Source organism: Halichoeres trimaculatus, unplaced genomic scaffold (genome assembly GCF_033239565.1).
Source record: "Halichoeres trimaculatus isolate MK-OKI-2021-1 unplaced genomic scaffold, fHalTri1.1 fHalTri1_scaffold_13, whole genome shotgun sequence".
Taxonomy (NCBI): domain Eukaryota; kingdom Metazoa; phylum Chordata; class Actinopteri; order Labriformes; family Labridae; genus Halichoeres; species Halichoeres trimaculatus.
In genome coordinates, this window is record NW_027437191.1 from 5,153,077 (window position 1) to 5,167,905 (window position 14,829).

A 14,829-nucleotide genomic window follows, 5' to 3' on the forward strand; every position below is an offset into this window, starting at 1 on the left:
TTTGCTGGTTGCATTCCTGAGGCCAACTGCAACAGCTGCTTTGGCTACCCGTTTGAGGGGACCATGTTTTGGGGTGCTGTTGCAGTTGCTGGATCTCAGGTATAGCCCTTTGCAGGCTTCATTCCTGAGGCCAACTGCAACAGCTGCTTTGGCTACCCGTCTGAGGAGACCATGTTTTGGGGTGCTGTTGCAGTTGCTGGATCTCAGGTATAGCCCTTTGCTGGCTGCATTCCTGAGGCCAACTGCAACAGCTGCTTTGGCTACCCGTCTGAGGGGACCATGTTTTGGGGTGCTGTTGCAGTTGCTGGATCTCAGGTATAGCCTTTTGCTGGCTGCATTCCTGAGGCCAACTGCAACAGCTGCTTTGGCTACCCGTCTGAGGGGACCATGTTTTGGGGTGCTGTTGCAGTTGCTGGATCTCAGGTATAGCCTTTTGCTGGCTGCATTCCTGAGGTCAACTGCAACAGCTGCTTCGGCTACCCGTCTGAGGGGACCATGTTTTGGGGTGCTGTTGCAGTTGCTGGATCTCAGGTATAGCCCTTTGCTGGCTGCATTCCTGAGGCCAACTGCAACAGCTGCTTTGGCTACCCGTCTGAGGGGACCATGTTTTGGGGTGCTGTTGCAGTTGCTGGATCTCAGGTATAGCCCTTTGCTGGCTGCATTCCTGAGGCCAACTGCAACAGCTGCTTTGGCAAACCGTCTGAGGGGACCATGTTTTGGGGTGCTGTTGCAGTTGCTGGATCTCAGGTATAGCCCTTTGCTGGCTGCATTCCTGAGGCCAACTGCAACAGCTGCTTTGGCTACCCGTCTGAGGGGACCATGTTTTGGGGTGCTGTTGCAGTTGCTGGATCTCATGTATAGCCCTTTGCTGGCTGCATTCCTGAGGCCAACTGCAACAGCTGCTCTGGTTACCCGTCTGAGGGGACCATGTTTTGGGGTTGTGACAGCCTCCAGCCACCTGGGCTGCTGCAGGTTGTTATTCTTCCCTGTCTGTTTATTGTGTACTTGCAGGCCCTGTCAGGGGCGTTTGTGGCTGGATGGATCCAACAGGTGCATATGTGATGGCCACTACACACTTCTTTGGTAGCCTGCACCAGCACTTCCAGGCTGCTTTGTACCTTAGTTTCTGTATTGATCTCTTTTTTTAGTTCAGTTCATTTGGCTTCAGTTGAGAATACTTTTGAATTAAAATTTTGTTTAGATATTTACCCTTTTATGACTTTGAAATCATACATCTCAATGTCTATTTTATGGCCTAGAGCTTGGGTTGATAAAGGGTGCTGTTGCAGTTGCTGGATCTCAGGTATAGCCCTTTGCTGGCTGCATTCCTGAGGCCAACTGCAACAGCTGCTTTGGCTACCCGTCTGAGGGGACCATGTTTTGGGGTGCTGTTGCAGTTGCTAGATCTCAGGTATAGCCCTTTGCTGGCTGCATTCCTGAGGCCAACTGCAACAGCTGCTTTGGCTACCTGTCTGAGGGGACCATGTTTTGGGGTGCTGTTGCAGTTGCTGGATCTCAGGTATAGCCCTTTGCTGGCTGCATTCCTGAGGCCAACTGCAACAGCTGCTTTGGCTACCCGTCTGAGGGGACCATGTTTTGGGGTGCTGTTGCAGTTGCTGGATCTCAGGTATAGCCCTTTGCTGGCTGCATTCCTGAGGCCAACTGCAACAGCTGCTTTGGCCACCCTTCTGAGGGGACCATGTTTTGGGGTGCTGTTGCAGTTGCTGGATCTCAGGTATAGCCCTTTGCTGGCTGCATTCCTGAGGCCAACTGCAACAGCTGCTTTGGCTACCCGTCTGAGGGGACCATGTTTTGGGGTGCTGTTGCAGTTGCTGGATCTCAGGTATAGCCCTTTGCTGGCTGCATTCCTGAGGCCAACTGCAACAGCTGCTTTGGCTACCCGTCTGAGGGGACCATGTTTTGGGGTGCTGTTGCAGTTGCTGGATCTCAGGTATAGCCCTTTGCTGGCTGCATTCCTGAGGCCAACTGCAACAGCTGCTTTGGCTACCCGTCTGAGGGGACCATGTTTTGGGGTGCTGTTGCAGTTGCTGGATCTCAGGTATAGCCTTTTGCTGGCTGCATTCCTGAGGCCAACTGCAACAGCTGCTTCAGCTACCCGTCTGAGGGGACCATGTTTTGGGGTGCTGTTGCAGTTGCTGGATCTCAGGTATAGCCCTTTGCTGGCTGCATTCCTGAGGCCAACTGCAACAGCTGCTTTGGCTACCCGTCTGAGGGGACCATGTTTTGGGGTGCTGTTGCAGTTGCTGGATCTCAGGTATAGCCCTTTGCTGGCTGCATTCCTGAGGCCAACTGCAACAGCTGCTTTGGCTACCCGTCTGAGGGGACCATGTTTTGGGGTGCTGTTGCAGTTGCTGGATCTCAGGTATAGCCCTTTGCTGGTTGCATTCCTGAGGCCAACTGCAACAGCTGCTTTGGCTACCCGTTTGAGGGGACCATGTTTTGGGGTGCTGTTGCAGTTGCTGGATCTCAGGTATAGCCCTTTGCAGGCTTCATTCCTGAGGCCAACTGCAACAGCTGCTTTGGCTACCCGTCTGAGGAGACCATGTTTTGGGGTGCTGTTGCAGTTGCTGGATCTCAGGTATAGCCCTTTGCTGGCTGCATTCCTGAGGCCAACTGCAACAGCTGCTTTGGCTACCCGTCTGAGGGGACCATGTTTTGGGGTGCTGTTGCAGTTGCTGGATCTCAGGTATAGCCTTTTGCTGGCTGCATTCCTGAGGCCAACTGCAACAGCTGCTTTGGCTACCCGTCTGAGGGGACCATGTTTTGGGGTGCTGTTGCAGTTGCTGGATCTCAGGTATAGCCTTTTGCTGGCTGCATTCCTGAGGCCAACTGCAACAGCTGCTTCGGCTACCCGTCTGAGGGGACCATGTTTTGGGGTGCTGTTGCAGTTGCTGGATCTCAGGTATAGCCCTTTGCTGGCTGCATTCCTGAGGCCAACTGCAACAGCTGCTTTGGCTACCCGTCTGAGGGGACCATGTTTTGGGGTGCTGTTGCAGTTGCTGGATCTCAGGTATAGCCCTTTGCTGGCTGCATTCCTGAGGCCAACTGCAACAGCTGCTTTGGCAAACCGTCTGAGGGGACCATGTTTTGGGGTGCTGTTGCAGTTGCTGGATCTCAGGTATAGCCCTTTGCTGGTTGCATTCCTGAGGCCAACTGCAACAGCTGCTTTGGCTACCCGTTTGAGGGGACCATGTTTTGGGGTGCTGTTGCAGTTGCTGGATCTCAGGTATAGCCCTTTGCAGGCTTCATTCCTGAGGCCAACTGCAACAGCTGCTTTGGCTACCCGTCTGAGGAGACCATGTTTTGGGGTGCTGTTGCAGTTGCTGGATCTCAGGTATAGCCCTTTGCTGGCTGCATTCCTGAGGCCAACTGCAACAGCTGCTTTGGCTACCCGTCTGAGGGGACCATGTTTTGGGGTGCTGTTGCAGTTGCTGGATCTCAGGTATAGCCTTTTGCTGGCTGCATTCCTGAGGCCAACTGCAACAGCTGCTTTGGCTACCCGTCTGAGGGGACCATGTTTTGGGGTGCTGTTGCAGTTGCTGGATCTCAGGTATAGCCTTTTGCTGGCTGCATTCCTGAGGCCAACTGCAACAGCTGCTTCGGCTACCCGTCTGAGGGGACCATGTTTTGGGGTGCTGTTGCAGTTGCTGGATCTCAGGTATAGCCCTTTGCTGGCTGCATTCCTGAGGCCAACTGCAACAGCTGCTTTGGCTACCCGTCTGAGGGGACCATGTTTTGGGGTGCTGTTGCAGTTGCTGGATCTCAGGTATAGCCCTTTGCTGGCTGCATTCCTGAGGCCAACTGCAACAGCTGCTTTGGCAAACCGTCTGAGGGGACCATGTTTTGGGGTGCTTTTGCAGTTGCTGGATCTCAGGTATAGCCCTTTGCTGGCTGCATTCCTGAGGCCAACTGCAACAGCTGCTTTGGCTACCCGTCTGAGGGGACCATGTTTTGGGGTGCTGTTGCAGTTGCTGGATCTCAGGTATAGCCCTTTGCTGGCTGCATTCCTGAGGCCAACTGCAACAGCTGCTCTGGTTACCCGTCTGAGGGGACCATGTTTTGGGGTTGTGACAGCCTCCAGCCACCTGGGCTGCTGCAGGTTGTTATTCTTCCCTGTCTGTTTATTGTGTACTTGCAGGCCCTGTCAGGGGCGTTTGTGGCTGGATGGATCCAACAGGTGCATATGTGATGGCCACTACACACTTCTTTGGTAGCCTGCACCAGCACTTCCAGGCTGCTTTGTACCTTAGTTTCTGTATTGATCTCTTTTTTTAGTTCAGTTCATTTGGCTTCAGTTGAGAATACTTTTGAATTAAAATTTTGTTTAGATATTTACCCTTTTATGACTTTGAAATCATACATCTCAATGTCTATTTTATGGCCTAGAGCTTGGGTTGATAAAGGGTGCTGTTGCAGTTGCTGGATCTCAGGTATAGCCCTTTGCTGGCTGCATTCCTGAGGCCAACTGCAACAGCTGCTTTGGCTACCCGTCTGAGGGGATCATGTTTTGGGGTGCTGTTGCAGTTGCTGGATCTCAGGTATAGCCCTTTGCTGGCTGCATTCCTGAGGCCAACTGCAACAGTTGTTTTGGCTACCCGTCTGAGGGGACCATGTTTTGGGGTGCTGTTGCAGTTGCTGGATCTCAGGTATAGCCCTTTGCTGGCTGCATTCCTGAGGCCAACTGCAACAGCTGCTTTGGCTACCCGTCTGAGGGGACCATGTTTTGGGGTGCTGTTGCAGTTGCTGGATCTCAGGTATAACCCTTTGCTGCCTGCGTTCCTGAGGCCAACTGCAACAGCTGCTTTGGCTACCCGTCTGAGGGGACCATGTTTTGGGGTGCTGTTGCAGTTGCTAGATCTCAGGTAAAGCCCTTTGCTGGCTGCATTCCTGAGGCCAACTGCAACAGCTGCTTTGGCTACCTGTCTGAGGGGACCATGTTTTGGGGTGCTGTTGCAGTTGCTGGATCTCAGGTATAGCCCTTTGCTGGCTGCATTCCTGAGGCCAACTGCAACAGCTGCTTTGGCTACCCGTCTGAGGGGACCATGTTTTGGGGTGCTGTTGCAGTTGCTGGATCTCAGGTATAGCCCTTTGCTGGCTGCATTCCTGAGGCCAACTGCAACAGCTGCTTTGGCTACCCGTTTGAGGGGACCATGTTTTGGGGTGCTGTTGCAGTTGCTGGATCTCAGGTATAGCCCTTTGCAGGCTTCATTCCTGAGGCCAACTGCAACAGCTGCTTTGGCTACCCGTCTGAGGAGACCATGTTTTGGGGTGCTGTTGCAGTTGCTGGATCTCAGGTATAGCCCTTTGCTGGCTGCATTCCTGAGGCCAACTGCAACAGCTGCTTTGGCTACCCGTCTGAGGGGACCATGTTTTGGGGTGCTGTTGCAGTTGCTGGATCTCAGGTATAGCCTTTTGCTGGCTGCATTCCTGAGGCCAACTGCAACAGCTGCTTTGGCTACCCGTCTGAGGGGACCATGTTTTGGGGTGCTGTTGCAGTTGCTGGATCTCAGGTATAGCCTTTTGCTGGCTGCATTCCTGAGGCCAACTGCAACAGCTGCTTCGGCTACCCGTCTGAGGGGACCATGTTTTGGGGTGCTGTTGCAGTTGCTGGATCTCAGGTATAGCCCTTTGCTGGCTGCATTCCTGAGGCCAACTGCAACAGCTGCTTTGGCTACCAGTCTGAGGGGACCATGTTTTGGGGTGCTGTTGCAGTTGCTGGATCTCAGGTATAGCCCTTTGCTGGCTGCATTCCTGAGGCCAACTGCAACAGCTGCTTTGGCAAACCGTCTGAGGGGACCATGTTTTGGGGTGCTGTTGCAGTTGCTGGATCTCAGGTATAGCCCTTTGCTGGCTGCATTCCTGAGGCCAACTGCAACAGCTGCTTTGGCTACCCGTCTGAGGGGACCATGTTTTGGGGTGCTGTTGCAGTTGCTGGATCTCAGGTATAGCCCTTTGCTGGCTGCATTCCTGAGGCCAACTGCAACAGCTGCTCTGGTTACCCGTCTGAGGGGACCATGTTTTGGGGTTGTGACAGCCTCCAGCCACCTGGGCTGCTGCAGGTTGTTATTCTTCCCTGTCTGTTTATTGTGTACTTGCAGGCCCTGTCAGGGGCGTTTGTGGCTGGATGGATCCAACAGGTGCATATGTGATGGCCACTACACACTTCTTTGGTAGCCTGCACCAGCACTTCCAGGCTGCTTTGTACCTTAGTTTCTGTATTGATCTCTTTTTTTAGTTCAGTTCATTTGGCTTCAGTTGAGAATACTTTTGAATTAAAATTTTGTTTAGATATTTACCCTTTTATGACTTTGAAATCATACATCTCAATGTCTATTTTATGGCCTAGAGCTTGGGTTGATAAAGGGTGCTGTTGCAGTTGCTGGATCTCAGGTATAGCCCTTTGCTGGCTGCATTCCTGAGGCCAACTGCAACAGCTGCTTTGGCTACCCGTCTGAGGGGACCATGTTTTGGGGTGCTGTTGCAGTTGCTGGATCTCAGGTATAGCCCTTTGCTGGCTGCATTCCTGAGGCCAACTGCAAAAGTTGTTTTGGCTACCCGTCTGAGGGGACCATGTTTTGGGGTGCTGTTGCAGTTGCTGGATCTCAGGTATAGCCCTTTGCTGGCTGCATTCCTGAGGCCAACTGCAACAGCTGCTTTGGCTACCCGTCTGAGGGGACCATGTTTTGGGGTGCTGTTGCAGTTGCTGGATCTCAGGTATAACCCTTTGCTGCCTGCGTTCCTGAGGCCAACTGCAACAGCTGCTTTGGCTACCCGTCTGAGGGGACCATGTTTTGGGGTGCTGTTGCAGTTGCTAGATCTCAGGTATAGCCCTTTGCTGGCTGCATTCCTGAGGCCAACTGCAACAGCTGCTTTGGCTACCTGTCTGAGGGGACCATGTTTTGGGGTGCTGTTGCAGTTGCTGGATCTCAGGTATAGCCCTTTGCTGGCTGCATTCCTGAGGCCAACTGCAACAGCTGCTTTGGCTACCCGTCTGAGGGGACCATGTTTTGGGGTGCTGTTGCAGTTGCTGGATCTCAGGTATAGCCCTTTGCTGGCTGCATTCCTGAGGCCAACTGCAACAGCTTCTTTGGCTACCCTTCTGAGGGGACCATGTTTTGGGGTGCTTTTGCAGTTGCTGGATCTCAGGTATAGCCCTTTGCTGGCTGCATTCCTGAGGCCAACTGCAACAGCTGCTTTGGCTACCCGTCTGAGGGGACCATGTTTTGGGGTGCTGTTGCAGTTGCTGGATCTCAGGTATAGCCCTTTGCTGGCTGCATTCCTGAGGCCAACTGCAACAGCTGCTTTGGCTACCTGTCTGAGGGGACCATGTTTTGGGGTGCTGTTGCAGTTGCTGGATCTCAGGTATAGCCCTTTGCTGGCTGCATTCCTGAGGCCAACTGCAACAGCTGCTTTGGCTTCCCGTCTGAGGGGACCATGTTTTGGGGTGCTGTTGCAGTTGCTGGATCTCAGGTATAGCCTTTTGCTGGCTGCATTCCTGAGGCCAACTGCAACAGCTGCTTCGGCTACCCGTCTGAGGGGACCATGTTTTGGGGTGCTGTTGCAGTTGCTGGATCTCAGGTATAGCCCTTTGCTGGCTGCATTCCTGAGGCCAACTGCAACAGCTGCTTTGGCTACCCGTCTGAGGGGACCATGTTTTGGGGTGTTGTTGCAGTTGCTGGATCTCAGGTATAGCCCTTTGCTGGCTGCATTCCTGAGGCCAACTGCAACAGCTGCTTTGGCTACCCGTCTGAGGGGACCATGTTTTGGGGTGCTGTTGCAGTTGCTGGATCTCAGGTATAGCCCTTTGCTGGCTGCATTCCTGAGGCCAACTGCAACAGCTGCTTTGGCTACCCGTTTGAGGGGACCATGTTTTGGGGTGCTGTTGCAGTTGCTGGATCTCAGGTATAGCCCTTTGCAGGCTTCATTCCTGAGGCCAACTGCAACAGCTGCTTTGGCTACCCGTCTGAGGAGACCATGTTTTGGGGTGCTGTTGCAGTTGCTGGATCTCAGGTATAGCCCTTTGCTGGCTGCATTCCTGAGGCCAACTGCAACAGTTGTTTTGGCTACCCGTCTGAGGGGACCATGTTTTGGGGTGCTGTTGCAGTTGCTGGATCTCAGGTATAGCCCTTTGCTGGCTGCATTCCTGAGGCCAACTGCAACAGCTGCTTTGGCTACCCGTCTGAGGGGACCATGTTTTGGGGTGCTGTTGCAGTTGCTGGATCTCAGGTATAGCCCTTTGCTGGCTGCATTCCTGAGGCCAACTGCAACAGCTGCTTTGGCTACCCGTCTGAGGGGACCATGTTTTGGGGTGCTGTTGCAGTTGCTGGATCTCAGGTATAGCCCTTTGCTGGCTGCATTCCTGAGGCCAACTGCAACAGCTGCTTTGGCTACCCATCTGAGGGGACCATGTTTTGGGGTGCTGTTGCAGTTGCTGGATCTCAGGTATAGCCCTTTGCTGGCTGCATTCCTGAGGCCAACTGCAACAGCTGCTTTGGCTACCCGTCTGAGGGGACCATGTTTTGGGGTGCTGTTGCAGTTGCTAGATCTCAGGTATAGCCCTTTGCTGGCTGCATTCCTGAGGCCAACTGCAACAGCTGCTTTGGCTACCTGTCTGAGGGGACCATGTTTTAGGGTGCTGTTGCAGTTGCTGGATCTCAGGTATAGCCCTTTGCTGGCTGCATTCCTGAGGCCAACTGCAACAGCTGCTTTGGCTACCCGCCTGAGGGGACCATGTTTTGGGGTGCTGTTGCAGTTGCTGGATCTCAGGTATAGCCCTTTGCTGGCTGCATTCCTGAGGCCAACTGCAACAGCTGCTTTGGCTACCCGTCTGAGGGGACCATGTTTTGGGGTGCTGTTGCAGTTGCTGGATCTCAGGTATAGCCCTTTGCTGGCTGCATTCCTGAGGCCAACTGCAAAAGTTGTTTTGGCTACCCGTCTGAGGGGACCATGTTTTGGGGTGCTGTTGCAGTTGCTGGATCTCAGGTATAGCCCTTTGCTGGCTGCATTCCTGAGGCCAACTGCAACAGCTGCTTTGGCTATCCGTCTGAGGGGACCATGTTTTGGGGTTGTGACAGCCTCCTGCCGCCTGGGCTGCTGCAGGTTTTATTCTTCCCTGTCTGTTTATTGTGTACTTGCAGGCCCTGTCAGGGGCGTTTGTGCCTGGGTGGCTCCCACAGGTGCATCAGTTCTGGCCACTACACACTTCTTTGGTTGCCTGCACCAGCACTTCCAGGCTTAGCATGGCCTGGCAGGGTGCAATCCTCCTGTGCTTTGTACCTTAGTTTCTGTATTGATCTCTTTTTTTAGTTCAGTTTTTTTTGCTTCAGTTGAGAGTACTTTTGAATTTAAATTTTGTTAAGATATTTATCCTTTTATGACTTTGAAACCATACATCTCCATGTCTATTTTATGGCCTAGAGCTTGGGTTGATAAAGGGTGCTGTTGCAGTTGCTGGATCTCAGGTATAGCCCTTTGCTGGCTGCATTCCTGAGGCCAACTGCAACAGCTGCTTTGGCTACCCGTCTGAGGGGACCATGTTTTGGGGTGCTGTTGCAGTTGCTGGATCTCAGGTATAGCCCTTTGTTTGCTACATTCCTGAGGCCAACTGCAACAGCTGCTTTGGCTACCAGTCTGAGGAGACCATGTTTTGGGGTTGTGACAGCTTCCTGCCACCCGGGCTGCTGCAGTTGTGTGTTCTCCCATGTCTGTGTATTGTGTACTTGCAGGCCTTGTCAGGGGCGTTTGCGCCTGGGTGGATCCCACGGGTTTATAAGTTCTGGCCACTACACACTTCCTTGGTAGCTTGCACCAGCACTTCCAGGCTCAGCATGGCCTGGCAGGGTGCAGTCCTTCCTCGCTTTGTCTCATAGTTTGCGTATTGATCTCTTTTGTTAATTCAGTTCATTTTGCTTCATTTGAGAATCCCTTTGAATTTAAATTTCGTTTAGATATTTATCCTTTTATGACTTTCAAACCATACATCTCCCTGTCTTTTTTATGGCCTATTGCCTGGGTTGATACACGGTGCTGTTGTAGTTGCTGGATCTCAGGTATAGCCTTTTGCTGGCTGCATTCCTGAGGCCTACTGCAACAGCTGCTTTGGCTACCCGTCTGAGGGGACCATGTTTTGGGTCGCTGTTGCAGTTGCTGGATCTTTGCTTGCTGCATTCCATGTGGCCAACTGCAACAGCTGGTTTGGGTGGGGTTGATGGATGGTTTTTTTAGAAGCACAGGGATCATTTAACATGTTTAATGCATCATTCATATGTGTTTGTTTTTTCAGCCTCTATCCTTAGCATCCTTAGCATCTGATAGCTTAAAATACCCACTTCATTACAATTTTTTTTTGGGTGTGTGTCTTTTAGGCGGTATTAGTTTTAATTCTCAATGAAAACAGAAATTATACTTTAAATGTTCGGGAACTGTAAAGGAAATGCAACAAGTATATTGTTCTGACACAAAGAGAGTAAGAATGAATCTTTCCTAAGAGGGGTTCTCTAATTTGGGGGACATTTCATGTCCATGGGATATACTAATTAATTCTATGAAGTATTGTTTACATGCAATGACCAATTTTACAGAGGGTCATTTGGGTGATATTTCACTTTTATTTATACAGAAAGTGAACAGGTTCTATTAATTATTCAACTAAAAATGCAAATCATGTATTGAAATTTGCAATGTTTGAGCTGATCCACTTTTCAAATGTCAAGTTTGCTCTTCAAACTTAACACAAGAATACATGTTAATGAATATTATTTTCAGTATTATTTGTTTAGAATAATCATTTAAACATGATGAAGATTTTTCAAAAATTATTTTAATAATGTATATGGATAAATAATTCATTTTGTGTGTTTCCTAGAAATCAGTGTAAGCCTTGTTACCCATTGTAAAAAGGCAGATAAATCAGCAATGGTCTCCTTCAAAGTCACATGACTTAAATCAATTTAAGTCACATCCTTTTTGGTGGGAACCATGAAGAATATGAGGCATGTTTCAGCTCCTCATCAATATTTCATCCAGATGATTGTCTGTACATAGGGCGCTTTAATTGTTCTTCAGGTGTGTTATCAACATTTTCTGCTGTTCTTACTATAGATGTTATAAAGACCAAACTGTGAAGAAAATAAGCAGAAATATGAGGGGATGGAGGTCAGATGGTTCGATGTTCAAGGTTTGCAGTTAGCACAGGGACAAAAAATAGAGGAAATGTCAGCTGTGTCATCTGTCAACCATGTCACCCATCACAAAATTTAATGTTGTAGAGACAGGTTTGTCTTGTAAACCATGTTACTTGTGATGTTTGTGCCGTAATTCTTTAAAATTTTGGCTAAATTGTGATATAAATGATGACATTTCTAGGGAGCGTAGTCTTGCATAGAAACGTTGAAAAACTGCGAATTCAGTGTATTATGGATTTATGTTGCAAAAATAGTCACAACTTTTGTCCATAACACGGTTGATAAAATCACAAAATGATGCTCAAAATTTTTTGGAACTTAATTTAAGAATTCATTTGAGCTTGAGCTTGCCAACTAATGAATTAAGTACATTCCAGGTCTATCATTTGCAATTAAATAGAATATGAAACAAAAATAAACATATTTTTTCCCCTTTTTTGTAAATCTGATATGTACCACTAATTATAGAATCACTCCTTAAAAGTTACATAAACTGGGTATTGATCTCTCTGTTATAATTATTTCACGATGGTTGTTTTCAGTATTTTGTGCTTCAAACCCACATCAAATCTTCTTTTAAACCCAGCTTTATGGCCTGTTTCAGAACCATCCTCATTGACTGTTTTCAGCTTGTCTTTTCTCTCTCATTAAACTCTGTTTGTGAAGTTTCATGTTGAGAAATTGGAGCTGCTGCAGCATCCAACCAGTGACTGATATCTCATATGCAGGCATGCTTGTCAGCGAAAAGACTGCTCTGATGTTTTCTTGACCAGCGCTCCTCCAATCAGTCTCCTCTCTCCTTGGAGCACAGTTATTGCTTTGGGACATCCTTTAATGTAAGTACCTGCAGAGAGAGAAAACTGCAGTTTATCGCTCAGAGACGCACCAATGGTAATCAGGGAAACTCAAAAGGTCCTGAGAGTGAAGATCAGGGAGGCTAAGGACAACTACAGGAGGAAACTGGAGCTGGATCCAAGTAAACCAAAGCAACTGTAATATAAAACAAGCAGTGAATACCATACCCTATTTTATTTTCAAATGTGTTTTTGCATGAATTTCCAAAATGGCTATGACTCTGTCAAGGTTGGGGCCTGACTGTAGAGGTCTGCAGCCAGACAGTCCTGACATCAATGTTAAGACTGGTGAAGAGCAGCCAAGACACATGGAAGCTGTGATCAAAAATCATCGTTATTCCAGCAAATGTTGATTTTTGAACTCTTCCTACATCAAAACATGTTCTGAAAAACACTGCATTTTTGATATTTAGACTATTTCTGAGATCATCTCAAGCTTTTGTCACTCTTTTCACTTCTTTGTGTTGCTAGGCCCTGCCCAAGTAGTTGCCTGTCGCAGCAGCTCTCTCTTCTTCTCTCTTCTCTTCTCTCTTCTTTGTTTCTTTGTTTCTTGTGATTTTTTTCGTCTCTTTTGCGTCATCTTTGTATTTGGAGTGGATCATTACTCTGTATGGTTCATTGTTGGTCATGGACACCAAACTTTTTGTGGCTTCAGTGATATTTTTACTACTTTTCTCCTGTGTTTGTCTGGAGATCCTACATGTAACCATGGCTGCATTGTTTACATGTAAAACTAGCTGTTAGCAGCCTGTAGCATGTCAATGCTAACTAGTGTAAGGCTTGATGATTTCACTCAAGGTGAGGAGGAGGAGGTGAGGATGACGTGCTGGTTCTCGGGTGTGAGCTGGGAGGTGAAGACGTGGACCTGTCCTTCCATCCATCGTTGTTGGGAACGTGGGATCTATCTCTGGTGGGATGGACGAGCTAGCTGTGCTAGCCCAGTGGCAGAGGGGGTGCCAGAGGGCAGAGTGGCATCGTGCTGTTCACGGACGTGGCTGACGGAGCTGAAATCTCACGCCGGCGCCACATTGAAGGAGCTTTGCCTGCTGTGGGCAGACAGGATCCAGGAGACAGAGACTGAACAGACTGCTGGGGAGGCTCAGTCCTGGACCCTGTGGAGGTGGAGACTGGCTGGGCTGGAGAGTGGTGGACGGGCTGTCTTCATCTATTTTCTTGTAGACCTTTTTGCACTTTCTGTACACTTTCTTACTTTTGTTTTCTTGATTGCTGCTGACTCCTGAATTTCTCCTCAGGGATGACTAAAGTATTTTCTTTCTCTTTCTTTCTTTCTTTCTTGATTTCAAGACAGCACTTTGAAACTGTAATCCACACCTTTTTCACCACTTGGCTGGATTACTGTAATACCTTGTATGTTGGGCCTAGTAGATCTTTCATTGCCCATTTCCAGATGGTTCAGAATACAACTGCACTTCTCTTACCTGGCATTCATAAATACAACCACATTTCCCCCATTTTAGCCTCGCTCCACTAGCTGCCCATAAAGTTTTGTGTGAATTTTAAAGTTCTTTTATTTGCTTTTAGATCTCTCCATGGACTTGCCCCGCCTATCTCTCTAAGCTTCTGCACCCGTACACACTTACCCGTTCTTTCAGGTCAGTAGATCAGCTGTTCCTGAGGGTGTCGAAAACCAAGCCGAAAATCAAAAAGTTTAGAACAAGTTACCGCAGAATGTTAAGTAAGCCTCTTCTCTGTCTTGTTTAAATCTCTACCGAAATCACATCTCATTTTCTAGCCTTTAGCAAACAATAGTCATAGATTTTATTTACTCATCCTAATTATTTATTTGATTGCTCTTCTTTGTGCCTTTTGATAAGGTTTCAGTTATTTTATGTTTCTATTTTATTTTACATTTTATCTCATTTTAACTGCTATGTATCTTACTGATTTTATTTATTTTTCTGTACAGCACTTTGGTTCACAGTGTCTTTTTTACATGCTTAAAAAATAAAGTTGGCTTGGATTTCTTGTTTTCTGCAAATTTAAGTTCTGGATGACAGTATTATTATGTGAAATTTGACAGGAAATGTTGTCAGTAGTTTATAGAATAAAACAAAATGTTTCTTTTCAAATGGAGAACTATAAAGCCCAAATCAGGGGAAATGATCATCATTTAATGGTCTCTTACTTTCTTCGGAGCTGTATATAGGTAACTATGTATTTTAATGCTGTAAATATTAGGGCTGTCATTTTAACCCGTTAATTGGATTAATTAATTACACCGCAAATTAACGCATTATAAAAATTAACGCCGATTAATCTGGATCCTAAAACCGCAGGTGTTCAAAGACGCACTTATTTTCAAATGTCTGGCATTTACAAACCGTTTGTCCTATTCAAAAGCTGTAAAAAAGTGGTGTTCTCGTCAGATTCTCAAATTTCCGACGGTCCCTGAATGTATCACACGTGACCTCGGCAACATGCTTGTCGACGTCACGGCAAGCATGGGGAAGCGAGAGTCATTTTTGTGAGACTGCCGGCCACATCTCGTTTATTCACACGTCCTTTTTGAAAATCTGCAGAAAATCAACCGTTTGCTCTAGCTCAATTCCGTAAAAAACAGGTAATTCTACACTCTTTACTGTATTAAACAAGCCCTGAATGATCAATATATATCCTGTATCTAAATCTTAAGAATTCTTTGAAAAGTTCCTTCCATCTTCCTAGTGTCATGTTTCAGCTTGGGGCCGCTCTGCACCAATGAGCAACAGTTTGTGTGTTCAGAGCATGTAAAACTGAAAATTCTTCACTCC